This window comes from Tenrec ecaudatus, chromosome 3, assembly GCF_050624435.1.
Source record: "Tenrec ecaudatus isolate mTenEca1 chromosome 3, mTenEca1.hap1, whole genome shotgun sequence".
Classification (NCBI taxonomy): domain Eukaryota; kingdom Metazoa; phylum Chordata; class Mammalia; order Afrosoricida; family Tenrecidae; genus Tenrec; species Tenrec ecaudatus.
In genome coordinates this window covers 139034531-139056068 of record NC_134532.1, presented here as the reverse complement: position 1 = coordinate 139056068, position 21538 = coordinate 139034531, and the positions used below count along the sequence as shown (strand labels likewise).

General features: G+C 41.1%; 1 pseudogene; it reads left to right on the top strand.

Moving 5' to 3' along the window:
• LOC142442367 (transmembrane emp24 domain-containing protein 10 pseudogene) overlaps positions 1-18805 on the top strand; it is a 49840-nt pseudogene extending 31035 nt beyond the window's left edge.
• The last annotated feature ends 2733 nt before the right edge of the window (positions 18806-21538 follow it).

Genomic DNA, 21538 nt, shown 5'->3' with positions numbered 1-21538 from the left:
CAGATCTGTGTGGTGTTTTAATTACAATCATATAATCAGCCATGCCTCTTATGAAATATACAAATATTGATATTAGTATCTAATCACCTGCATTTTGAAATCCCATTTCAAGGAGCTCCATTTGTGGTGGTGGTTGTGTTAGGTAGTCTAGCGAAGGGCTGGGACATCCATTAACACATGCCAAAGGACCAAGCTACGGAAACAAAGGAGTGGCACACTGTACATGCTCAGAGGTTCAGGTTTCCTGCCAGGTACGCGTGAGTGGGTGTTGCACCTGGATTGGCCCATCTAATTCAATTCAGCCAATGGGGTCCACCAGGGGTTGTCCACCATACCTCCTCGTGGAATCATTGAAGAGGCAAGAGCCCGGAGTCAACCACGTGACTCTGAGAGCAGCTTCCAGGCAAGCTGCATGTTCAGGAGGAGCCCTGTGGGTGCCTGTGTAAACCTGAAACTTCTAAAGCTCATAAAACTCACTTGGGCTGAATTCTTTCTCATGCAGAGCTAAGGACTGAGGTATATGTATCCCCAGAGAGATCTAACAGTTGTATAGCTTCAATTGTGTCAGACTCTAACTTATAGAAACTCCAGGAACAATGTAACCAGACTCAGTGATCATTAGTCTTTCATTAGTTAATTTCAGGGGTAAGACAGAAGGTCTTTATCCTTAGACCACTTTTTTCTTGAAGCTCCCTGAAACCTGTCTAGTAATAGAGCAACACAAAACCTCCACTGAGTGGTGGCTTAATTTGAGGTACATTGGATGGATGTGAGTTGAATCCAGACCTCCTTTATGGAAGACAAGAATTGTACCACTGACCAACACTTTCCTCTTCCATTGCATGGTATTTTATCCTCAATGAAGTCTTCAGAAGTCGCTGTCATAAGCCTCTCAGAGATGCCAAAGATCTTTTCTTGGGAAGGTCTTCTCCCGGACTTCAATGAAGAGAGTTCCCTCAGTTGCCTCCCAGGAAGGAGGGTCAAGTGATGGACTGATTACTGTCACATGATACATTCATTGTAATACTCTCCCTGGCTAAGTCTCCTGGTTCCTTCCTCAGTACTCTGCTATGGAGGTTTCAGTGGCTTTACCACATCACTGTGTCAGAGATTCGATAGTATAGTGGTAGTTCTGAGTGTCCTTGAACATACATTGAACATCATAAAGTCATGGGTGAGCACTATATGTAAATGCATTTTGCTCTTCCTATCCTCATGAATAGCAGCATAACATTATCAGATACAGTACCAGAAGATGAGTCCTCATTTTGGAAGGCATTCACTTATGACTGAAGAAGAGCTGACTTCTCAAAGTAGTCCCATCATGAGTTGGAGAGAAGCCTTCAGAGAAGTAAAGCCTCCACGGCCTTCATTTGCTGATGGAGCACAAACACAGTGAGAATAAACGGCTGCAGACATCTATTCAGAATTGGAACTTGGAATTAGGAAGTATGAATCTAGGAAAAATTGAAAGCTGTCAAAAAATGAAATGGAAAACATAAAGATTGATGTCCCAGTTATTAGTGAGCTGAAATGGATTGGTATTGGCCATTTTGAATGTTTTAAAATCAATAGTTTATTATGCTGTGAAGGACAGGTTTAAAAGGCAGAGCATAATAGTCATTGTCCAAAAGGACATGATAAAACCTATCTTATAATGCTGTGTATGATAGGATAATATCTATCCATATTCAAGGAAATCCAGTAAAAAAAACTCCTATTCAAATTTATGCACAAACCACTAAAGTTAGTAGTACAAATATTGAAGAATTTTACTGTCTTTCATCTGGAAATCGACTGGAAAGTCAATCAAGGTTTATTGATAATTGTTCACAACTGGAATGCAAAAGTTGGAAACAAAGAGGAAACAACAGCTGGAAACTATGCCTTGGGGATAGAAATGAAGCTGTAGGTCACATGAGAGAATTTCGCAAGACCAATGACTTCTTCTTTGCAAATATATTAAAAAACAAACACGTAGACTTCTCCAGATGGAATGTGCAGAAATAAAATTGACTACATCTGAATGGAAAGATAATGTATCAGTATCAGCAGCTCAGAGGAGGCCAGGGGGCAACTGTGGAACAGACCATCAACTGCTCACATGTAAGTTCAGGTTGAAGGTTTAAAAAAGTAAATCAAGTTCACGAGGGTCAGTATATAACCTTGAGTCTATCACGCTTGAATTTTGAGAACATCTCCAGAACAAATGTGATGTATTGAACATTAATGACAGAAGACCTGATGAGCTGTGAGAGGACATCAAGAACATCATTCTTTTTTTTTTTATTTTAACAATTTATTGGGGCTCATACAATTCTTTTCACAGTTCATACATATACATACATCAATTGTATAAAGCACATCTGTACAGTCTTTGCCCTAATCATTTTTTTCTCTTTTCTTCTTTTACATTTTATTAGGGACTCAAACAACTCTTACCACAATCCATACATATACATACATAAATTGTATAAAGCACATCCATACATTCCCTGCCCCAATCATTCTCAAGGCATTTGCTCTCCACTTAAGCCCCTTGCATCAGGTCCTCTTTCCCCCCCCCTCCCTCCCCTTCCCCCCTCCCTCATATGCCCTTGGTAATTTATACCTCGTTATTTTGTCATATCTTGCCCTATCCGGAGTCTCCCTTCCCCCCTTCTCTGCTGTCCCTCTCCCAGGGAAGCGGTCACATGTGGATCCTTGTAATCAGTTCCCCCTTTCCAACCCACTCACCCTCCACTCTCCCAGCATCGTCCCTCACACCCTTGGTCCTGAAGGTATCATCCACCCTGGATTCCCTGTACCTCCAACCCTCATATGTACCAGTGTACAGCCTCTGTCCTATCCAGCCCTGCAAGGTAGAATTCGGATCATGGTAGTTGGGGGGAGGAAGCATCCAGGATCTGGGGGAAAGCTGTGTTCTTCATCGATACTACCTCACACCCTAGTTAACCCATCTCCTCTCCTAAACCCCTCTATGCGGGGATCTCCATTGGCTGACACTTGGGCCTTGGGTCTCCACTCTGCACTTCCCCCTTCATTTAATATGATATATATATACACATACATATATACATATACACATATATACACATACATACACACACTTATATCTTTTTTTTTGCATGATGCCTTATATCTGGTCCCGGGGGGACTTGGGGTGGGGGGGTAAGGGGGGTAAGGAAGTGGTGTTAACAAACCCAGGGACAAGGGAAAAACATGGGACCCCAAATGGTAGAGAAGGGGGAGTGGCAGGCCTGGTGGGAAATGATCAAGGGTAAGGTTGCTTAGAGAAGAGGTATACTCTAGCCCAGGTGGCGATGAAGCATGGCAGTAGGGCAGGAGGAAGGTCAAGGGAGATGGAGGAAAGAGCTAGGAGTCAAAGGGCATTCATGGAGGTCTAGACAAAGACATGTACATGCAAATATATATAGGAGGATGGGGAAATAGATCTATGTGTCTATATTTATAGGTCAAGTATTAAGGTGGCAGAAGGACCTTGGGCCTCTACTCAAACACTCCCTCAATGCATGAATACCTTCTTTTATTAAATTGGAACTCTATGATGCTCACTCTCCCGACACAACGGCTGGAGCCAAAGTGGGTGAACAAGTAAATGTGGTGAAGAAAGCTGATGGTGCCCGGCTATCAAAAGAGATAGTGACTGGGGTCTTAAAGGCTTGAAGATAAACAAGCGGCCATCTAGCTCAGAAGCAACAAAGTCCACATGGAAGAACACACCAGCCTGTGTGATCGAGTGGTCCCGAAGGGATCAGTTACCAGGCATCAAAGAACAAAAAATCATATCATTGACTGCACACCTCCATGATAGGATCGCTGAAGACAAATGGGTGCATAAGCAAATGTGGTGAAGAAAGCTGATGGTGCCCGGCTATCAAAAGAGATAGTGTCTGGGGTCTTAAAGGCTTGAAGGTGAACAAGCGGCCATCTAGCTCAGAAGCAAATAAGCCCACATGGAAGAAGCACACCGGCCAGTGCGATCACGAGAACATCATTCTTGAAGAAAGCAAAAGGTCACTGAAAAGAAAGAGAAGACCAAAGATCTTCTGATATCTCTCAAGAGAGACTCTGAAACTTCCTCTTACTTGTAGAGTAGTTAAGGCCACTGGGAAAAGTCAAAGATATTAACAGAAATTTAAAAGGGCATCTTAAGAAGACAGTGTAAAATATCATAATGAAATGTGAAAAGACATAGAGTTAGAAAATCTAAAAGAAAGAACATTCTCAGTTTATCTTCAACTGAAAGCACAAAGAAAAGTTGAAGCCTAGATTTTCAACACTGGAAGGTTCTATGAGCAAAATACTAAGCAACAGAGGAAGCTTCAAGAGAAGATGGAAAGAAGGCACAGTCACTGAACCAAAAGGAATTGGTCTTCATTTAACATTTCAAAAAGCAGCATATAAGCAAGAACCAATGGCACTGAAAGCAGAAATCCAAGCTGCACTGAGGCATTAGTGAAAAACAAGACTCCAGAAATGGGCAGAATACCAATTTAAATGTTTCAACAGCCGATGGAAGCACTTACTTGTGTATACTGAGAAAATTCGGAGATAGCGACTTGACCAACTGATTGGAAGAGAACTGTGCCTGTATCCATTCAAAATAAAGATCCAACAGAATGGTCCAGTTATAGAATAATATTATGTGCAATAATATTTTGCTGAATATCATCCAACAGTGGTTGCAGCAGCACATTGACAGGGAGCTGTCAGAAATTCAGGCCAGATTCAAAAGACACTATGGAACAAGGGATAGCATTGCGGATGTCAGATTGATCTTGGCTGAAGCCAGAGAATTCCTAAAAGAAGTTTACTTGTGTTTTATTTAATATGATAAGGCATTCAACTCTCTGGATAATAACAAATTATGGATGGCCTTGAGAAGAACAGGAATCCCAGAACTCAACATTATACTCACGCAGAACTGATATGTGGATCAAGAGGCAGTGTGCACAAAAAGAACAAGAGAGTATTGCATGGCTTGAAATCCGGACAGGTATATGTCAAGGTTGTACCATCTCACTGTATTTATGCAATCTGTATGCTGAGCACCGAGCTAGAGAAAACTGGATTATATGAAGAAGAATGAGGGATCGGGTTTGGAGGAGGCGTATTAACAACCTATGATATGTAAACAACGCAACCTGGCTTGCTGAAAGTGATGAGGATTTGAAGCACTTGCTGATGAAGATCAAGGATTGTAGATTTCCGTTTGACTTACAACTAAATCTAAAGAAACCCAAATCCACACACTGGACCAACAGGTAACCTCATGATAAATGGAGAGAAGATTGAAGCTGTTAAGGATTTAATTTTGCTGGGATTCAAAATCAGTGCTTATAGAAGTAGGAATCAAGAGCTTATGGAAGTAGGAATCAAGAGATCAAGTGCTAATGGAAGTAGGAATCAAGTGCTAATGGAAGTAGGAATCAAGTGCTAATGGAAGTAGGAATCAAGTGCTAATGGAAGTAGGAATCAAGTGCTTATGGAAGTAGGAATCAAGAGATCGAAGGATACATTGCATTGGGTACATTTTCACAAGACCTCTTTAAAGTGTTAAAAAGCAAAGCTGTTACTTTGAGGACAAAGGTGTGCCTGACCCAAGCCAAATCATTTCCAATCACCTTTCATATGCATGTCAAAGTTGGGCATTGAATAAGGAAGCCTGAAGAAGGGTCGATGCATTTGAATTATAGTGCTTGTGAATGATATTGAAACCACCATGGAAGGAGCAAATAATCTGTCTTGGAACAAATACAGCCAGAATGCTCCTTAGAAACAAAGATGGCTGGATTTTGTTTCAACATACTTGGACTATGTCATCAGGAGAGACCAGTCCCTGGAAAAGGACAGCCTGCTTGGTAAAGTAGAGGCACAGTGAGGAAAAAGGAAAACCCTTGACTGGATGGATGGACACATAGACTGTAGCACTGGACTCAAGCATGCGAACAATTGTGGGTCGGCACAGGACTGGACAGTGTTTAGTTCTGTGGTTTATGGGGTCACTGTGAGGTGGAACAGACTGGACACCTACCAACAGCAATAACAGCCATCAGAAGTCATCTGGACTCTCAGTTACTCTGAGATATTATTTAGGCCTCTGTCCGTATCATATCCAGAACGTGAGTATGGATCTTTGGGTATCACACTCTTTCCTTCAAGAACAGCAACGATTTCTCCCTGCTTTGAGCGGTGACAAAACCGAAACTTTGTATCCATCAGTAGTTAAATCAGCATTATCCTGAAAGACACCTGCAGCCTCTCCAAGTATCTTTTCCTTTTGCAAGAGGGAAAGCGTGTCTCTGCCATACTGCCCAATTCAGGAATATGGAGAGTTTAACATTTAGAGTCATCACCCGAGTATCCCAAAGCGAGGAAGGTCTTGAGTGTCATAGGAGACGGAGTGAAATATATTTACACACACACACACTCACACACACACTTCCAAAAGTTCCTGGGAAATTTTCATTATCTGTTAATTCTGTTTTCTATAAACTTTTTGAAGCGAGTTTGCACACGCATGTATTGTTTATAGCTGTCATTGGGTTGATTCTAACTCTCAGCAAATCTATGTGCAAAACACCACATGATCTGCACCAACAAAAACCGCGTGGTCTGCACCATCCTTGCATTCAGCCATACATTGAAGATCATTGTTGGCATCATTGAGGGTCCGCCTATTTTCATGTTAACAAACATAATGTCCTTCTCCGGAGCCTGCTCCCTGAGAAACACGACCAAAATACAGGAGACGAATTCTTCCTTCAGTCCTAATGCTGAATGCTTCTTCATGTAGTCTTGCTTCTCAGATTATTTGCTCATTATATGGATTGACCACAAGGTTACAACCTTGATGCACACCATCCCTAATTTTAAACCAGTGTCTATTTTTAATAATATTCTACTTTATTTTGGTCGTGGTTAAGAATATGCACTGAGGGCATACATCAATTCAACAATTTCTACATGTGCAATTCTGTGACTTTGATCACATTCTTCAAGTTGTGTAATTATTCTTACCGTCCTTCTCCATTAACATAAAATGCCACCCCTAAGCTTTCTATAACTTCCTTTCTTCCAAGATCATTATATCAGGGGCTCTTACAGCTCTTCTAACATTCCATACATCAATTGTGTCAAGTATATTTGTACATATGTTGCCATAATTATTTTCTAAACTTTTACTTCCTATTTGGGTCCATAGTATCAGCTCCTCTTTTTCTCTACCTCCCTTCCTCCACCTCACCCTTGTGGACCCCTTGTTAAATTATAAATTATTATTATTTTCATATCTTACATCGACTGCTGTCTCTCCCCCCACCCCCCACACCCACACACACTGTTTCTGTTATTCCTCCCCCTGGCAGGGATAGGGAGGTGATTATATGTCCATTATTATGATCAGTTCCCCCTTCCTCCACTCCTTTCCCCATTTTCCTCCTACCCTCCTGGGATCGATACTCAATATTTCTGTTCCTGGGTGGTTTATCAGACCTGGATTCCATGTGTCATGAGCTCTTATCTGTACCAGTGTACATGCTCTGGTCTAGCCCTAAGTGAAAGGCAGGACAGTGATCATGGTAGCAGGGAATGAGGAAGCCTCAAGGAACCAAAGGAATATTGTGTGTTTCATCAGAGCTATATTGCACCCTGGGTGATTCATCCCTTCGTTGTGACCCTTCTGTGAGGGGGATATCCAATTGTCTATAGATGGGTTTGGGGGTCTCTGCTCCAGCCCCCCTCATTCTGAACAATGCATTTGTTTGTTTGTGGTCTCCTGGTGCCTATTACCTGAACCCATCCATACCTGACCTCACAGGCTGGTGTACTTCTTCCATGGGGGCTTGTTACTTCTCTGCTAGAAGGTCACTTGTTTAAATTAACTTCAAGCCTTTCAGACCCCACATACTATATCTTGTGATAGGCAGGCACCATCAGCTTTCTTCACCACATTTGCTTATGCACCCATTTTGTCTTTGGTGATTGTGCTGGGAGGGTGAGCATCACAGAATGCCAGGTTGTTAGAACCAAGTGTTCTTGCATTGAGGGAAGGCATGAGCAGAGGTCCAAAGTCCATTTACTACCTCAATGTATTGCCATATAAATATATGTACCTATCCCAATACCACTATTTTCATGAGTTAATATATTTACATATGTACACGCCAATGTTTATACCTCTATCCATAGCTTTGTTTCCTAGATCTTTCCTGTTTCCTTTTACCTTCCTCCTGTCCCACCATCACGCTTGCCTTCTTCTGCTTCTTAGCAACTCCTCTGAGCTAAACTGCTGTTGCTCTAACACCCCAGGATCTCTAGGTCCTCTTCGTTGTTTATTTTAATTCCCTAGTCGTTCTCCTGCTTTTGCGTTGTTTGCTCACCACTCCCTTCCCACGACTCCTCACTCCAAGTGCCTCCAGAACCGTCAGTTTTAATGCTTTCTCTTTTGGCTTGCTTCCCATGCCTATCTTGTATAGCAGCGGTTCTCAACCTGTGGGACGTGACCCCTTTGGAGGTCAAATGACCCTTTCACAGGGGTTGCCTGATATATAACAGTAGCAAAATTACAGTTATGAAGTTGCAACGAAAATAATTTTATGTTTGTGGTATCACCACTATATGAGGAACTGTATGAAAGGGTGGCAGCATGAGGAAGGTTGAGAACCACTGCTGTATAGGTAGGCAAGCCAGCAATACAGAAGATAAAACAAAAAGAAAACAAAAGATTGAATTAAAAGGTAAGTAAATAAGTAAGTAGCAAAAAAATTTAAAAAGCACACTTAGTTCTAGGTCTGTACCACTGCCTATATTTAAACTACTGCCTACAAGTTTTGTATAAGCACAATTAAACTTTCTGCAATTACCAGCCTTAGAAATATATCATTTGTTTTGATCCATGCAGTCAAATGTGTTTGCATACTGTATAAAACACAGGTGAACAATTTCTGGTATTCTTCGCTTTCAGCAAAGATCCATCTGACATTAGGTATGCTATTTCTTATTCCAAGGCCTCTTCTGAATCAGTTTCCAATATCTGGCAGTTCCTCATCAATGTGTTGTTACAGTCTTTTAAAAATTGTCTTCAGCCAAACTTTGCATATTTGTGAGATCAGTGTTGTTTGCTGTTTTTCTCACTCTGATGGGTCTCCCTTGTTTGAAAAGGACAATACTAGCTCTTTGATTTGGTTACCTTAAGTAGCTGTTTTCCAAATTCCTTAGCATAGTACTTAGCATAGAAATTTTCCAGATTTCTTAGTGAGCACTTCCAGTTTTGCACCATTCATTTAAGTATCTCAGATTGTATCCTATCAGTTCCTGGAGCCTCTTTTGAGCCAATGCATTTAGTGCAACTTTGACTCTTCCTTCATTATAATTGGTTCTTGATCATATAAAGGGGGCATCAAAACTTTGTGAAAAAAAAAAAGGAATCCAAAGAAAATGGATTTTTCCCCAGAAACTTTTTGAATCTCCCTCCTATGCTACTCCTGGAATGATTAAGCATGGACCAGTCCTTTTCTGGCACAGTGGTCCTGTGTTTGCTTTCATTCTTCTTTTGATAATCCCTGTATCATTCAGTGCTTTGCAGATAGACTGCTTCAATATTGTGGCTCTGGGCTTAAATTTCTTCTTCTTTTATTTAAGCTTGACATATGTTGAGAAGGCTCTTCCTTCTTGCCTAAGTCCAAGTCCTTGTAGATTTCATTATGATTCCTTTGTCTTCTTGAACTGAGTTTTTAATTTTTCTGTTCAGCTTTTATTTCATCATCTTTCAATAACTTTAGAGCATGTTTCAGAGTCTCTTCTGCCATCTACTTTGGCTTTTCTTTTGTTTCTTGTGTTTTTAGCCTCCTCCATGTATGATGTGCTTGATGTCATTTCCCATAGTTCCTCTGTCATTCATGTTCAACGAGTCAAATCTGTGCTTGAGATGGTCTAAAAATTCAGCTAGAATATACTTAAGGTTGTATTTTGACTCTCATGGATTTGTTTTTATTTTAGTCAGCCTCAGCCAGAACTTGATAATGTGTATCAAAGTTGGCCCCTGGTCTTATTTTGTTTTGCGACTTTGAGTTTCTCCATTTCCTTTTCACACTGGCATAATCAATTTGATTCCTGCACATATCATATGGCAAGGTCCATGTATATATAGATACTGTTAATGTCCTTGGAAAAAGGTATTTGCAGTGAATTAGATGTTGGTCTTGTGAAATTTAATCGTGTCATCTCCAATGCTATTTCTATCACCAAAGTCATATTTTCTAAATACCGATCCTTCTTTATTTCCAACTTTGACAAATCAAATCTCCAGTAATTATTATGTGTCTTTACTGCATGTGTCATCGATTTTAGACACACAGAAGTAGTACAAATTTTCATTGTCTTCGTCCTTGGCTTTGTGTACACAGGCTTGAATAATAGCCCTATTAATTAGCCTTCCACATAGACATGTGAACTTTATCCCATCACAGTCAGCTTGACAGTGTATACATCTTCAGATGAGATCTTGCTTAAATGTTCTTTGTGATGAATGTGATTCTACTTCTCTTTGATTTGTCATTTCCAGCATTGTAGACCAGATGATTGTCTGATTCAAAATGGCCAATACTCAAAATTTCTGCTCCCCAATGCCTAGAACATCAATCTTGATTTCCAACTAAAAATAGTCCACTTTATTTCTGATGATTTCCAATTTTTCTAGATTCGCCTTCATAAATTGTATGTTCCGGTTATTAATGAATGTTTGCAGCTACTCCTCATTTTCAATCACGCCACATCAGCAAATGAAGGTCCTGAAAGCTTCACTCCATCCATATCACTAGTGTCAACACTATTATATGGAGGCAGCTCTTCTTCAGTCATATTTTGAGTGCCTTCTAGCCTGGGGGCCATAAACTCTGACACTGTATCAAGCAATGTGGAAGCTATGCCCCTAGTGTTTAAGATATACATATAAATAAATTAAAAGAGAGTGATTTTTGTCAGGGAAATAGCTTCACACAGTCATAGAGCCTGGAAAGCCCCAAGACCACACATCAGAAATCAGGTTGAAAGTTTCTGCTTGGACATGTAACTTCAGGGACAAACCCAAGGTCATCCAGGGGGATCATTGGCCACAGCCCAGGAACCACTACATAATCACACATGTAATCATTTCTCCTTCCAAGCAATGTGAGCATCTATTGTACTGATCAAAGAGTTGCCCTTTGGGAAAATTGCTCCTCACCCCCTGCTCTTCAGAGAAGTCCTACAAAGGGGTTACAGAGTTCCTGCTGTCACTTTGGGGGGTCACTACTAAAAAGTTTATTCAGCTCTGAACTTGGTACACAGAATACTATTTTTTAAATTTCAGCAGTTTTATTAGTGTATAATTTGCATATTATGCAATTCAATGGCTTAAATATATTAAAATAGTCATGCAATTATCACCACAATCAATTTTGGAACATTTTCTTCATTCTGGTACTCATTATTATTAGCTTCCCATTCCACCCCCAACTTTCCCTGCCATCGCCTAAGAAACTATTAATCCAGTTACTGTCTCTATAGAGATACTAATCCTGAATTTCCTACAAAGAAACACACACACACATAACCAGGGATATTAATACATGTGTAAGAGCGAGCTTTATATCTAGAAGTAATTATATGTCAGCAAAATGTCCCAGTGCAGTCCAACCATGTCCATAAGTCTGATGCTAGTTCATAAGTTCCTTTTCAGACTCACACAGTCACAAGCCATAACGCCGAATGCAGGAATATCACCGGTCAGTGGGTCCAAAGTTTTGTGGATCCAGCGGTGGTGGAAGGATCACAGGGCTGGCACAGGTCTCTGCATGGCTTGAATTGGCTCTTCAGCAGGGAGATGAAGCAGAGAGAGAGAGGAGGTTCCCAGAACCCTTCTCATGAGGAGGTCATGCCCACAAGGAGGCACCATCAGGCAATGTCCTGATTAACAGACTAGACTCCATCCATACACTTCAAGATGCCATGAAATTATGCAAATACCCCACAAACCAACAATAATAACAAAAGAAAGCACAAGAAAACTTCAATTCAAAAGAAAGCAGAAAATAATAAAAACTGGATCAAATTTAAAATGAGTCCAAAGAACAACAAATGGTATGATATTAATTTGAACCTAACTATATCTGCATTAATCCATTATCCAATGAACTCTGTTTGATAGCAAAGCTCTGTGTACCTGCTCAATGGTCAATGGGGACTCGCTGGAGACTTAACCCAGGTGGGGTTAATCCTGCAGATGGATTTTTGAACTTTCAGTGTCATCCATAGCCTTATGCAAACTGGAGGTTCAGTGCTGTCTACTTTTGAGTGGTACCTGAATATCTCATAGAACCAGGGACATGAGTTTTCATTCCTCAGTCAGTTGATTATAAAGAACTTCCATAAGGCCACAGGGGAAGGGACAAGTGTAGAGACCACAAGCACCTGGGCCACCTCCTCAAGCAATTTACTTGTGCCTTGTGGTCCTGTTCAGGACCATTCATATATGCACCATTTTGTTTTAATGATGGCGTGCAGCTGGGCACATCAAACTTTATGACTGTGGATCAGGCACATCCTATTCACAAAGAGCAGCTTAGACAGTAAGGTTGCTTGACAGCCGTGACAAGTATTTCGTCACTTTTAAGGAACAGTACCAAACCAGTTTGTTTCCAAGAAAGAGTCTTATCTATTCTCACGCACAGGATGGCTTGCCTTTTATTCCCCAATTGTAAGGGTTTGCACTGTGATTAATACAAAGAGACGTTCCACTGATCTGCCATCAGTAAGTCATACACTATTGAGTCAATCAGCAAACAACAGCTTGCACAGCAGTCTAAGCCTGTTGAAGAGTCTTTTCTTGTTCCAGGTCCAACTAAAAGCCAACAGATTTTTTTTCAGTCATTTGATAAATTGACCAGGGAAGCAAACCTATCCTATGTATTAAAAAAAGATGGAAGGAATACATGAAGTCTTTGTACCAACTAGAATTGATCTGTGCTCCGCTCTTTCTGGAGGTAGCAATGGTACTGAAGAAATCTAAGTTGCACGGAACCGTTGATGAAAAACAAGATTCCAGAAATTGATGAGAAATAAATTGGAAATTTTCTAAACTATAAACTAATTTATGCTGAGAAGTTTGTAATACAGCTACCTGGCAACTCTCTCAATGCGATCTATGTTGTGCCCATTCGAAAGAATGGTACAGGGCTGTAAAGTTGTGGGTAGCGTTGCTGAGTCTGAGCCAGCATGATGGCACTCGACAACAGATTCTAATATCTCAATGAACGCAGACCCATTCAACTTTATGTTCCGTGCATCATCTTCCCACCCGCTTAATAGTTATTTCCACAAATAATTTCCAGGTTTCTTTTTGGACATTTTAGAACAATCAAGAAACTATTTTGGAGTTGAATGTACCTCCCAAATGTAACAATTTTCATTTCACCTTTTGGTGCTGAGTCTTAGTCTAGAAACAAAAATAGAGGGTAGAACTAGGTCTTGAGGACACTCAAGCATTATTACCTCAGGCAAATCTCAGACCCTTCATGTGATATAAATTCATCTCATCAGATGGGGATAAGAAGGCTGCTTCTGTTGGCAGGAATTGTCCAGTAGAATTTAGGGAATCAATGTACCCAGATTCCTGTCTTCCTATATGTTCCCCTCCTAAGTCACAGGAATCCATTTTTCCAAATCATCGTCTTCATTTTCACTTCAAACACCTACCCACCACTCACTACCACTGAGTTAATTCCAATTTATAAGCACTCAAAGTAGGGTGTCTGACATGGAAAATCTTTCCAGGTGCACGTCACCTCAACTTGCTCCCACCGAATGACCAGAAGGTTTAAACCATGACCTTATAGAGGTTCGGAATTCAATTGAAATTGGAATTCAGTCACTCTTACATAAAAAAGTCTTGGTTCTTAGCAATATTCACTTTATTACCGTAAGAAACAATCCTGCAGGAGGCACGAGTGGCAAGTTTTAGGTCTTTTATACACCATTTGTACTGTGACTCTGAAGGCTTGAACTCATCTCTTTCTTGAACTCACCATTTTGTCTAAAAATGATCGACCAGCCAGCTTGCCTCTCCTTCTCCCTCTGACAAAACTTCAGGAAAGCATAAAGTGTATTATTGCTCAGACCCGCACTCTCATCAATACTTAACCTACTAGTGATGATATTTTTCATATAAATATTGCCACTTCACAAAATAGCTTCTACAAGCTGCCCGCTCTTACAACTGGAAGTGGAGTCACCACGGTCACTAAGGAGAGTCAGACTTCAGAACCTCATTACAGTTTTGTTTCTCTGCAGAGGTGCTGTTTCTCTCTAGGGTACTCTAGTTACCAAATGCCTTAGGCTAGATTCTCTAGAGACACAAAAGCAATGAAGTAGGCATGTAGGTAGGTAGGAAGCAAGCTAGATGACAGAGAGATAATCTCAAAGAAATGGCCCACATAGTTGTGGAGGCTGGCAAGTCCTAAGTCACCAGGATCAAGTGACAGAGACTAAAGGCTTCTCTTGAGTCACATAGTAGCAGTGCCTAATGAAGCCAAGATCAGCAATCTTGGTCAAATGGAGATCTGCTGGTTCCAAAGCATCAAAAGTTGATGACTCACAAGAACACGAGGATCCAAAACAAGTGAGAGAACTTTGCCAGGACATCCAGATAGCGATTACAGGCATCAGATCAGTGATTCTCAACCTGTGGGTCACGAACCCTTTGGGGGTGAACAACCCTTTCACAGGGGTTGCCTGATTAATAAAAGTAACAAAATTACAGTTTTGAAGTAGCAACAAGAATAATTTTATGGTTGTGGGGTCACCACAACACGAGGAACTGTATTAAAGGGTCGTCGCATTAGGAAGGTTGAGAAGCACTGCATTAGATGATCCCTGCAGCAATTTTCTCTTTTTTTTCAGAATTTCAATTAGATTTTATTTAAATCTAACATTGGCTGAAGCTTTAGGATCGAGCATAGGCACAATTGTGAAGATGGCAAAGGATTGCTCAATATTTTGATCTGTAGCAGCCCTATAGGTCAGAATCAACTCAATGGCAATTAACAACAATAATAGCGATTTTATAGTTAATAGCTCTTCTAGGTTTTCTGTTTCCTTTTTTCCAGGGTAACAAGCATTAGCAAACTGTTGTTCTTGCTGTTAGGTGCCATCAAGTTGGATCCAACTCCTAGAGACACTACGTACAACAGAATAAAACACCGCCGACCGCGGACCATCCTTACAACAGAGTACATTGTCATTTTTATTGATATTTGCTTACGTACACTAATTTACGAACTAAAACAGGAAAATTACACTGTTGCTAAATTTAAATGAATAATTACTGAACTTTCTACAGTCCAATATACGCAAGGCTTCAGGAAGTTTATATAGATTATCTTTGATCCTTACCAAGACCTTGCAAGGTAGTGATTACTTTTTTACTATTAATAAATTTGAAGCTTGCAATATGAAATAACTTGCTAAAGTCTTTCTTTTTCTAATGCTTATAATATTTATTTATTAATTCATCCCATAAAACTCATTATGCTTTTACTGAAACAGTACATTTGTATTCTCTAGGGTTTGTTACTACAGTAAGTACATGTGAAAGACAAAGTGGCAAACAACCAGAGGGTGACAAGCTGTCGTTTGTTTCAGCTTTTTGCTTTGTTTATTTTTTTAATCATTTTATTGGGGGCTTGTACAACTCTTATCACAATTCATACATGCATACTATCCATTGTCTTAAGCATTTTAGGACATATGTTGCCATCATCATTTTCAAAGCATTTTCTTTCTACTTGAGCCCTTGGTATCAGCTCCTCATTTCCCCCTCCTTCCCCTTCCTCTCTTCCTCTTGAACCATTCATAATTTATAAATTATTATTATTATTTATGTCTTACACTGTCCAATGTCTCCTTTTACCTCCTTGTCTGTTGTCTATCCCCCTGCGTAGGTCATTGTGATCGATTCCTCCTTTCTCCCCCCATCTTCCCCTTACTCTCCTGGTATGGCTACTCTCAATATTGGTCCTGAGGATTTTATGTGTCCTTGATTCCCTGTGTTCCCAGCTCTTATCTGTACCCATGTACATCCTCTGGTCTAGCCAGGTTTTTAAGCTAGAATTAGGGTCATGATAGTGGGGAAGGGGGGGTGGGAAGAAATACTGAAGAACCAGAGACTGTATGTTTCATTTGTGCTATACTATACCCTGACTGGTCCATCTTCTCCCCATGACCCTTCTGTAATAGGATGTCCAAATTGCTCATAGATTGGTTTTGGGCCTCCACTCCACACTACCCCTCTCATTCACATTATGATATTTTGCTCTGGGTCTTTGATGCCTGATACCTGATCCCATCGACACCTCATGATCACACAGGCTGGTGTGCTTCTTCCATGAGGGTTTTGTTGTTTCTCAGCTAGATGGAAGCTTATTTATCTTCAAGCCTTTAAAATCCCAGACTCTATATCTTTTGATAGCTGGCACCATCAGCTTTCTTCACCATATTTGCTTATGCACTTGCTTTGTCTTCAGTGATTGTGTCGGGAAGGTGAGCATCTCAGAGTGCTGGATTATTAGAACAAATTGTTCTTGCATTGAGGGAGTACTTGATTAAGAGGTCCAATGTCCATCTGCCTGGAACAATTTTTCTTCCTGGAGTAGAACTTTCTAGAAATCCTAAAACTGCATTATATGTCTAGTGAAATTATATCCACTATCTCGATGCATCTACCAATTGTCCGTTTGTCATACTGTGGTGGCTTGCATGTTACTGTTGTTTGAAAAGTCGTGTCACTAGCATTTCAAATGCCAATGACACTCAAATAGCACTGAACACCTTTTGAATCGCAATGAAACTTTGTCAGAAACTGGAACCCTCGGGAATGAAAGCAGAATGTTGTCACATAGTGCTGGAACAGAAGCCTCTTAGATTGGAAGTTACTCAAAACATGACTGAGGAAAAGCTGCCTTCTCAAAACTGATTCAACCACATTACTGTGGATAGAGTAACATTTTTGCATCTTCATTTGTTGATGGGGCAGGACTCAGAATGAGAAGTTTTTTTTAACAGCTGCAAACATCTATTAATAATTATAACTTAAAATGTTCAATCTAGAAAAAAATAGGTGTAGAAATTAAATTGAACAAATAAAAATCAATATACTAGGTACTTGGTGAGCTGAGATTGACTGATATTGAGGACATCGACTAAGACAATTATATGGTTTGGTACTCCAGGCGTGACTCCAGGTGGTGGTACATTCATTGTCAGAAAGGACATTTCAAAATTTATTTTGAAGTACAATGCTGTTTGTGATAGGATAGTTTCTAGATGCATACAAGGAAAAAATGTTAATGCAACTACTATGCAAATTTAAATGCTAACCAATAAAGTTAGTGATGAAGAAATTGAAGAACTTACCAACTTCTTCTGTCTGAAAGGGATCACATGGACAATCAAGATGCATTGATAATTATTGGTGATTAGAAGGCAAAAGTTGGAAACAACGAGGAAAGAACAGTAGTTAGAAAATATGGACTTCATGATGAAAATGAAGTTAGAGATCAATTGATGGAATTTTGTAGGACCAATGACTTATTAATTGCAAATACTTTTTATCAACATCACAAAGGCAACTGTACATGTTCCAGCGGGAACCTACAAAAACTGAATGATGACATCTGTGGGAAAAGAAGATGGAAAAGCTCAGTTTCAGCAAGCAAAACGAGGCCATGGGCCGAGTAATCATACAGAGCTAAGTTCAGATTGAAGGCAAGGAAAATCAACGCAAGGCCACAAAAGCCAAAATAAAACCTCACCCACCTACATTTTGAGAATATCTCAAGAGTAGATTTGACTCATTGTGCATTAATGACAGGAGACCTGAGAGCCGTGGGATGACACAAAGAACACCATACATGAAGAAAGCCAAAGGTCATTAAAAATTCAGGAAAGAAAGGACAGATCAAAGTAGATATCAGAAGAGACTCTGAAACTTGCTCTTCAGTGTAGAGTAGCTAGAGTAAATGGAAGAAGTGAGGAGGTGTAAAAGCTGATTAGAAAATTTCAAAGGTCAGCCGTGAAGACAAAGAACATATTACAACCATGTTTAAAGATCTAGAGTTAGAGCATCAGTGAACTGGTCACCCGCACCATGTCTGGTTTGTCTGGCCGAGCATGGCCCTGGTCCATTGACATTGTTGCTTTTTCTCCTGCTCAGCCCCAATACAGTCGATCCTCGCCATCTCCTTCATCTGCCCCTTAATGCCCGCAGGTGCCTCCGTGTGGAGAACCATAAGGACCTGCTGGGAACCAGCGTGTACCTACCAGGCTAGGGGCGTTGGCATCTGCGAACCCACCTCAAGATCACTGATGGTGCTGACCATATTCTGTATGCCAAGGAGGATGCAACCAAGGGGAAATTTGCCTTTACCATGGAAGATTATGACAGGGTGGATACCTGGCCAACTGGTGATCGTAGACATGAAGCACAGAGTGGAAGCAAAAAATTACAAGGAGATTGCAAACGTTGAGAAGCTCAAGCCTTTAGGGGTGGAGCTGCACCATCTGAAGGACCGCAAGGAATCCATCATCAGAGATTTGGCCTACAAGAGGAGACCCAAAGAGAAGTAGATGCGGGATACCAGTTGAGTCAATGAACACTCGAGCCCTGTGCTTCAGAATCTTTTCCATGCTCTGCCGCATAGGACTAGCCACCTGGCGGGTCTTCTACCTTCGCCTCTTCTTTGAATAAATGAGGCACAGCCCCTCCCGCCTTGTATCTCACTCAGAACATCACTGGGAATGAGCCTGGTGAATGTAACCCTACCAACAGCACCATGGAGGCACATTGGAGCTTTACTTACCAGGACTTATCTCTCTTGCGGTAGGGGGACATGCATTACCACCTAGGCCTAACAAGCCAATGCGGAACTTATTTTTACCTTGGCCAGATTTGGGCTGGCTTTGCAACAATTCTCCATTGCGAAAACTCGGGGTTAGCTAGCGAATGCCAAAGCCATCATTGGTAGTAGGCTTCCTCTTGTGATTGGTTTCCTTCTCCCACCAGCTGGGGCTCCTGCTCTTCCTTCCTTCATCAAGACCTACATGTGCCCCCTTTGGGTTTCCTTGTGAAAACACCCGTAGCTTTCTCGGACCCACACCTGAAATGTTTAGGTAACACCTGGTGATACCTTTTTCATAACGCTTTGTCTCTCAAAAGCCTGAATGCTGTGCCACCTCATGTAAGTCAACAAATGCATTTGAACTGTAGCAATTCTCTTCTTTTGGTAGCAACTCTTAAAGAAAATTTCAATTTGTTTCAAAAATTAAAATATGTGTGCTCAACTGCTCGATCTTTTTCCTCCTTTTGTGTATGTGCCTTTAGTTCCATGCAATTTTGCCACAGGTGTAGATTGTGTGGCAGCCACCACAGGCACAGAACAGCTCCTAGGCTACCATTTCACAGCCACGGTCCCCTCCTGCCACCTCTAAATTTGGGAAACACTAATCAGTTTTCTTCCATAATGTTGTCATTTGAAGAATGTTATATAAATGGAATCATAATGAGCAGTACCTGGGGGGGAAAAACCATCATGCCTGGTAAAATAGAGGGGGAGTGAAAAAGAGCTAGATCCCCCAGTGGTTCTCAACTTGTGGGTTGAGACCTTTTGGGGGTCGAATGATCCTTTCACAGGGGACACCCTTTCATAATAGTACCAAAATGACAGTTATGAAAATAATATTATGGTTGGGGGGGGCACCACACCATGAGGAGCTGTATTAAAGGGTTGTGGCATTAGGAAGGTTGAGAGCCACTGCCCCAAAAGATATGTTGACGCAATGAGCTGCAACAAGGAGCTCAAATCAGAAGACATTTGTGAGCACGGTACAGGAAGTGGTAGTGTCTCATATTGTTTTACACCGAGTCTCTACGAATTGGACCCAAAACAACACCCTTAGCAACATCTCTGGAATTTTTCTGACAATGATCATGATAGGAAGAGTTGATGGAAAGTAAAACAGTAATTGTTTTTAAAGTATTTTAAGTTAATTATGTTATATTTGTCTGCAAAGTTTAAACCATTTGATGGATATTTTTTTCTTTTTTTATAATTATTTTATAGGGGGCTCTTACAACTTTTGTTACAATCCATACATCAATTGTATCTGACATATTCATACATATATTCCATCATTCTTCCCTAGACATTTACTTTCCACTGAGCCCTTGGGATCAGCTCCTCCTTTTTTCCCCTCCCCCGCCATCCTCATGGCCCCTTGATAGATTGTTAATTATTTTCAAATCTCACACCAACTGCTCGCTCCCTTCCCCTCTGTTTTTTGTTGTTCTTTTCCCTGGATGGGGGTGTGTGGTTATGCGTCATTCGTTGTGATCGGTGCCCCCCTCCCTCCCCACTTCTTCCCCACTTTTCCCTACCCTTTTGGTATCTCTAGTCCCATTCCTGTTCCTGGGTTCCATGTGCTGTGAGATTTTTCTCTTGCCTGTAACTATGTACATGCTCCCGTCTAGTCTAGATTGGGAAGCGGCACGGAGGTCATGATAGTGGAGGGTGGTGGTGGTGAAGAGGCCTCAAGGGCACAGAGGTATATTGCATGACCCATTTGTGCTCTACTGCACCCTGCTTCACTCCACCCCTCCCTGCGACCCCTCTGTGGGGGGATGTTCCACTGTCCATAGATGGTATTTGGATCTCCACTCCAACCACCCTCCATTCTCACCAATGACTTTTTGTTTGTTTGTTTGTTTATTGTTTGTTATGAGTCCTCTGATGTCTGTTGCCAATCTCCATGATACCTCATGATTGCACCGGCTGGTGTGATTCTTCCATGTGGGCTTGTTGCTTCACTGTTGGATTGCCACTTGTTTAACCCAAGCCTTTAAGACTCCAGACACTATATCTTTTAATAACCGGGCACCATCCTCTGTCTTCACCACATCTTCTTATGCACCCATTTTGTCTTCAGCGATTGTAGGGGGTGGAGTGTGGTGGTCAGCATCACAGAATGCCTATTTGTTAGGACAAAGTGTTCTTGTATTGAGGGAAGTTATGAGCCAAGGTCCAAGGCCTGCCTGCAGCTTCTGTGTATTGCCTTATAAATATTTGTACAGAGGCCAATACCACTATTGTTATGAATTAATGTAGTTACATAAGTGGACACTTCTGTTAATCTCTCTATCTATGCCTTTGCTTCCTAGAGCTTGTCTCTGTTTCCTTTTGCCTCCTCCTGCCCCGCCATCACTTTTCCGCTTCTTCCACCTACTTCCTCTCTACTCGCTTGGTGTTGCTCTGGTACTCACAGGATCTCTACCCTCTCCTAGATGCTCTTAGTTGTTCACCTGTCCATGAGGTGGTCTGCTCACCACACCCTTCTCTCCACCTCCTTCTTCACCCTCTACCTTCCAGGGTCATGACCCCATCGCCTTCTCCCCTGGCTTCCCTCCCATGGTTCAACCCATATAATT